The sequence below is a fragment of the Desmodus rotundus genome, chromosome 2 (genome assembly GCF_022682495.2).
Source record: "Desmodus rotundus isolate HL8 chromosome 2, HLdesRot8A.1, whole genome shotgun sequence".
Classification (NCBI taxonomy): Eukaryota; Metazoa; Chordata; class Mammalia; order Chiroptera; family Phyllostomidae; genus Desmodus; species Desmodus rotundus.
In genome coordinates this window covers 40,339,241-40,345,174 of record NC_071388.1, presented here as the reverse complement: position 1 = coordinate 40,345,174, position 5,934 = coordinate 40,339,241, and the positions used below count along the sequence as shown (strand labels likewise).

General features: G+C 40.7%; 1 pseudogene; it reads left to right on the top strand.

Annotated features, from left to right (window-relative positions):
• Positions 1-280: 280 nt before the first annotated feature.
• On the top strand, positions 281-1,329 carry LOC112309332 (sorbitol dehydrogenase pseudogene; annotated as a pseudogene).
• Positions 1,330-5,934: the final 4,605 nt, after the last annotated feature.

Genomic DNA, 5,934 nt, shown 5'->3' with positions numbered 1-5,934 from the left:
GATTTCTAAAATTAATTTGAGTTCTTATTATTGAGCTATGAAGTTTCTTATATGTCCTGGATAGTTCTTTCAATTTTTAAGTTTCCTTTTTACATGAGGGGTATCTATCTTGTAATAATGTCACAAATATTTTCTACCTATTTGTTAGTTAGTTTTTGATGTTGTCAATGGTGTGTCTTGCCATGAAAAAAAAAAGCTTATTTAAAAATATTATACTCAACTGGAACCTCCACGCATCCTGCGGACTGCGGCTTTAACCTGGGAGGGAAGAGCAACAGACATGGTGCTAGCTGAGCCTGAGAACCTCTCCCTGGTGGTACACAGGCCCGGGGAGCTGCAGCCGGAGAACTGTCCTATCCCTGAATCAGCCCCAGATGGGGTGCTGCTGAAGATGCATTCTGTTGGAATCTGTGGCTCAGATGTCCACTACTGGCTGCACAGTCGAACTGGAGATTTTGTTGTGCAAAAGCCAATGGTGCTGAGCCATGAAGCTTCAGGAACAGTTGTAAAAGTGGGATTATTGGTAAAACACTTGTAGTCAGGTGATTGTGTTGCCATCGAGCCTGGTGCTCCCTGAGAAACTGATAAATTCTGCAAGACTTCTGGCCAATACAACCTGTCACCATCCATCTTCTTCTGTGCTATGCCCCCAGATGATGGAAACCTCTGCTGATTCTATACGCACAATGCCAAATTCTGGTACAAAACTTCCTGACGATGTTGGCCATTGAGCCACAGTCTGTGGGGATCCATACCTCTCGGTGCGCTGGAATCACCCTGGGGAACAAGGTCTTTGTGTGTGGAGCTGGAACAATTGGATTGGTCAGTTTGCTTGTGGCAAGGCAATGGGTGAGGCTCAAGTGGTGGTGACCAATCTGTCTGCCTCTTGGTTGTATAAAACTAAGGAAGTTGGGGCTGACTTTGTCCTCCAGATCTCCAAGAAGAGCCCCCAGGGAGTCACCAATAAAGTAGAAGGTCTCTTGGAACTCTAACCAGAAATCACTATTGAGTGCACTGGTGTGAAGCCTGCCATCCAAGCAGGCATCTATGCCACTTGTTCTGATGGTGCTGGTGGGACTGGGCTCCGAAGTGACCAATGTAACCCTAATGCATGCAGCCACCTGGGAAGTGGATGTAAAGGGTATGTTTTGATACTGCAGTGCATGGCTCATGGCGATTTCAATGCTTGTGTCCAAATGTGTTAATGTAAAGTCCTTAATGACCCAAAGGTTTACTCTGGAGAAAGTTCTTGAGGCCTTTAAAACATCCAAAAAGGGATTGGGGTTGAAAGTAGTGATCATGTGTGACTCCAATAACCAGAATCTCTGATGCTCATTGTGCTCTGCCCTCATTCCCACCCTTTCAGCATCTCTGGGTTAAATGACTGGGCAAGGGTGGCTTTAAGGCAGAAGTTTCTTTTAAGTAGTAAGAATAAAATAATTCATTATAAGCAGAGAGCCTTACACAGAGGAGTTGGTGTGCTTAAAAACTCAAGTAAGGATAGTTTGGGAGAAACTGTAGCCAGAATGACCTGTTCATTCTGAGCAAAGTTCAGCAAGTGGAGTAGAGCTTGGTAAGCAGGTGCTAGAAATGACTCTTATTCCTGGAGTACTTCAGTTACATAAGGGAACAAATCTGTCCCCATGGGGTTCCTCCATCCACCATGACGGTGGCCAGGTGGAGATGGGGGCTGAGTTATGAAAAGACAACTTTATCAAGACTTAACTGGCCCAGAAACTGATTTTCATGAAAATCTGCAGCTCAGGGTGTGGGGTGAGGGCCGTCAGCAGTTTTAGTTTAGAGCACAGTGTTTCTAGACATAGGTGCTATTTGGTTTGATGACAAAAGGAGAATAAGGGACTGACCTTCCTGGGTTTGGGGTAATTATAAAACCAAATAAACAAATAAAACCAAAATCCCACATGAGGTCAAACCAGCTTGCATTCCCCAAGTATAGAAATAGTCAGGAAACTTCTCAACATTGCTTGAGCCCCTCTTTTTCAGCCCCTGAGAATTCTGTGCAATTTACTTTGTAAGGCAAATAACCACCTTCCTAACATGCCCCACCTCCACCCTTCCTTCTTCTGTTCAGGGGCAGCCACTGCTGGCTTCTTTGCCACTCGGCAACCAGGAGACACCTACATAAGGACAATCATGGGGAGTCCTCATGGGAGATTATAAGTCATGAGGGTCCGGTCAGTGCACCACAGACACAGCATCCTCTCTAGGCTCACACTCGAGCATGGTTATTACACAATCCCATGTAATTCTAGCAACTGTAAACAGAAAATCTTTCCTCTTCTCATAGCCAGTTATGATTCTTGGTATCTTTCTGTCTGAATGCTATCTCTAAAACTGTGACATTATTTTAATTTTACTGTGTAAGAGTTGGGTCCAATCACATTATGTCAATTTGTGACTTTCAGATTATTTGTCAAGAATGAGAATATAAAATACAGGCTTCTGGCCAAGGTGGAGGTGTAGGTAGATATGCTTCATTTCTTCACTCAGCTAAAAGAAGGATTACAACCAATTTAAAAACAAAATACAACTAGAACTGCCAGAAAATCGAACTGTATGGAAGTCTGATAACCAAGGAGTTAAACAAGAAACATTCATCCAGACTGGTAGGAGGGGTGGAGATAGGCAGCTATGGTGAAGAGGACACGCAGCAAGGTGGTGGCTGGTGGACCAGGTGGTCCCACATTTGTGTGCAGATAAACTGGGAGGAACTACTGGGGAGCGAGACAGACTGCACAACTGAGGGTTTCAGTGTGGGAAAAGAAAGCTTCAAAAACTCTGGCTGTAAAAATCTGTGGGGGTTGTGGTGGCGGGAGAAACTGCCAGTCTCACAGTAGAGCCCATTGGAGGGGCTCACAGGGTCCTAGAATGTACACAAGACCACCCACCTGGGAATCAGCACCAGAAAGGTACAATTCCCTTGTGGGAAGCAGGGAAAGTGACAGTAAGCAGGACAAGAGCTGATGACCAAGCAGCACTGTTCTCTCTGTGAACCCTCCCCCACATACAGTGCCACAACACAGTGACATGAGTTGCCCTACCCTGGCAAGTACCTAAGGCTCTGTCCCTTACAACATAACATGTGCACCGAGACAAAGAAATGTGGCCCAAATGAAAGAACAGATCAAAACTCCAGAAGAAGAACTAAGCAACAAGGAAATAGCCAACGTATCAGATGCAGAGTTCAAAACATTGGTATCAGGATGCTCACAGAAATGATTGAGTACAGTTTCAAAATAAAGAAAAAAGTGAAAGCTATACAAAGAGAAATAAAGCAAAATATATAGGGAACCAACAGTGAAGGGAAGAAGACTAGGACTTAAATCAACGATTTGGAACAAAGGAAGAAATAAACATCCAACCTGAACAGAATGAAGAAACAAGAATTTAAAAAATGAGGAGAGGCTGAGGAACCTCTGGGACAAGATTAAATGTTCCAATACCTGAATCATAGGAGTGCCAGAAGGAGAAAAGGAAGAGCAAGAAATTGAAAAATTATTTCAACAAATAATTAAAGAAAACTTCCTCAATCTGGTGAAGGAACTAGACATACAAGTCCAGGAAACTCAGAGTATCCCAAACAAGTTGGACCCAAAGAGGAACACACAAAGACACATCATAATTAAATTACCCAAGATTAAAGATAAGGTGAGAATCTTAAAAGCAGCAAGAGAAAAGGAGAGATTTACCTACAAAGGAGTTCCTCTAAGACTATAGGCTGATTTCTCAAAAGAAACCTTGCAGGCAAGAAGGGGTTGGAAAGAAGTATTTGAAGTGGTGAAAGGCAAGGACCTACATCCAAAATTACTCTATCCAGCAATACTATCATTTAGAATGGAAGGGCAGATAAAGTGCTTCCCAGATAAGGTTAAGTTAAGGAGTTCATCATCACCAGGCCCTTATTATATGAAATGTTAAGGGGACTTACCTAAGAAAAAGAAGAAGATCAAAACTATGAACAGTAAATTGACAACAAACTCACAACTATCAACAACTGAACCTGAAAAGAAAAAAAAAAAAAAATAAGGAAACAACTAGAACAAGAACAGAATCACAGAAATGGAGATCACATGGAGGGTCATCAGCAAGGAGGAGGAGGAGGAGGGAGAATGGGGGAAAAGAAACATAATTGGTAGGTACAAAATAGACGGAGGGAGGTTAAGAATAGTATAGGAAATGGAGACATCAAAGAGCTTACATGTACGACCCATGGAGGTGAACTAAGTGCGGAGGTGGGGGGAATGCTGGAGGGAAGGGGGTTGCAGGGCAGAGGGGGATAAAGGAGAGAAAAAAAGAGACAACTGTAATAGCATAATCAGTAAGATATACTTTATAAAAGAATGAGGATAAAAAATAGCCGCAACATAACTTTGGCTGCAGTCTTTAATCCCTCACTTCTGCTGGCGCTGGAGGGTGGCTTTGAAAAAATACTAGTTTTCTTCTGACTGCAAAAGGCTGAGACCAGTGCCTGGAATTCCTCAGACTGCTTTGGGTGATAAATTCTGCTTGTAGTGCCTGAAAATACATAAATAGTACTAAAATATACCAATTTTTAAAGTTGCCACTGGATTTTGAGTCACAGTTGGGAGGCCTCTCTCAACAATGAGACATGAAGAGGAGTTCTCTCATGGTTTTATTATGCTAAGTGACTTAAGTCAGACAGAGAAAGACAAATACCATATGATTTCACTTATATGGAATGTGAAAAAGCAAAATCAGTGAACAAACAAAACAGAAACAAACTCATAGATACAGAGAACATTTTGACGATTGCCAAATTAGAGGAGTATTGGGGGTATGGGTGAAAAGGGGAAGAGATTAATAAGTAAAAATTGGTCAGTACGAAATAGTCATGGAGATGTAAAGCATGGGGAGTACAGTCAGTAATATTGTAGTGACTATGTGTGATGTCAGACGGGCACTACATTTATTGGGGTGATCACTTTGTAAATCATATAAAAGTCTAATCACTATATTGCACACCTGAAACTAATATGGCATTGTATGTCGATCTGTAATTGAAACAAAAAAATCACTCATGCTTTCTTTCAGTCCTGTATAATTCTATTAAAAATATTTATAATTCATAACTCATGGAGTTTATACTTGTATATGGTATGCGGTTTGTATGTAATTTTATTTTTTGAAAATGGTGACCCAGTTGATCCAACACTGTTTGTTAAATCTTTTCTTCAGTGATTTCAGATGACACTTTTACCACATACTAAGTTTCTACTTGTATCTGGGCCTATTTCTGGGCTTTCTATTCAATTTCATTGGTCTGTTAGCCTAATTATGCACCAGCACCACATTGTTTTAATTATACAGACTGTGTACTGTTTCGATGTCAGGTAGGACTAATAACTTTCATAGATTTTTTTAAAGTGTTTTCCTGGCTATTTTGGTATATTTGTTTTCCCCTACAAACTTTTAAAAAACAACCTTTTCATTATAGAATACTTTGGGGTATACAGAAAAATTGTAAAGATAGTGCAAAGAATTTCCAATAAACCCCACACCTGTTTTCCTCTGTTATTAACATCTCACAATAAATAGTATGGTACATTTTTTATAGTGAATGAATCAACACTAATACATTATTATTAACTAAAGTCCATACTTTGTTCTTATTGCCTTGATTTTTACCTAATGTCATTTTCTTGTTTCAGGATATCGTCTACGAAGCCATAGACATTTAGTTGTTTTGTGACAGGCTCCACTAGCCTGTGGTAGTTTCTCAGAATTTCCTTGTTTTTGACGATCTTGACTATGTTGGAGAGTCAGGTATAGTGTAGAAGATCCCACAACTGGTATTCTGACATTTTTCTCAAGATTAGCCTGAGTTATGGGGTTTTATTATTTTTGAGTTTTTATTATTGAGTTATAAGGGTTCTTATAAGATACACTATACAC